Consider the following 776-nt stretch of genomic DNA (forward strand, 5'->3'; position numbering starts at 1 on the left):
CTGAATGCAACAAAGGCTGACCAAGATCTAAAGAAGTGCTTTGTGTCTTTTGGGCCTTTGAAATTCAAAGGTGTGTTTGGGTTGGTAGCTCTCAGTAAAGGTCCGAGGTCATTTTGACAAGGATCATACTATCGTTACTGTTGGGTAAGACATGAGAATCAATAAGAAAGGCCATGCCTATCGTGGTAAAAGTTTACTCTTCTATGAAACCACACTCTTGATGTAGTTAGGAAACAGGCTATTGGAACGGAGAACTGCAGACATTTTTAAATAGATTATATATATTTACAGACCCGTGTAGCTTTCATGATGGTCACCCTCCATTTCCGCCATCTTCCTTTAACTTTCCCAGAATGGAACACCACCTTCATGTCATGTGTCCCTTTTGACAGTGTATGCCACTGATGGAGGACACTTCTTTATTTCTCTCTCTTTCTTTCTTTGTCATTTGGTGGGATGCCAGATCCCATCACAACTCTGCAAGCCCATGAAGCTTGTATATGTCTATAAGTGTTCCAGTGGTTCTGCTTTTGTCTTGTATTTGTTTATTTGCGGTAGATTATTGTACCTCATAGGAAGACATTTAACTTTTAGCACAAATATTTCTGATTTTGTAAATGTGTCTCTTTTTTCATTATTTTTTTCTTTCTTTCTTTCTGTCTGTCTTTCTTTCTGTCTGTCTGTCTGACTGTCTCTCTTGTCTTCATTTTTGTTATATTCCCATTTCTGTCTCATGTAAAATTCCAAACAAAACCCCAAAGTCAGTATGTTCACAC

The sequence above is a fragment of the Alosa pseudoharengus genome, unplaced genomic scaffold (assembly GCF_046254945.1).
Source record: "Alosa pseudoharengus isolate Yale_2024_CS ecotype anadromous, Long Island Sound unplaced genomic scaffold, YU_APseudo_1.1 YU_APseudo_1.1_scf_19, whole genome shotgun sequence".
In the NCBI taxonomy this organism is placed as follows: domain Eukaryota; kingdom Metazoa; phylum Chordata; class Actinopteri; order Clupeiformes; family Clupeidae; genus Alosa; species Alosa pseudoharengus.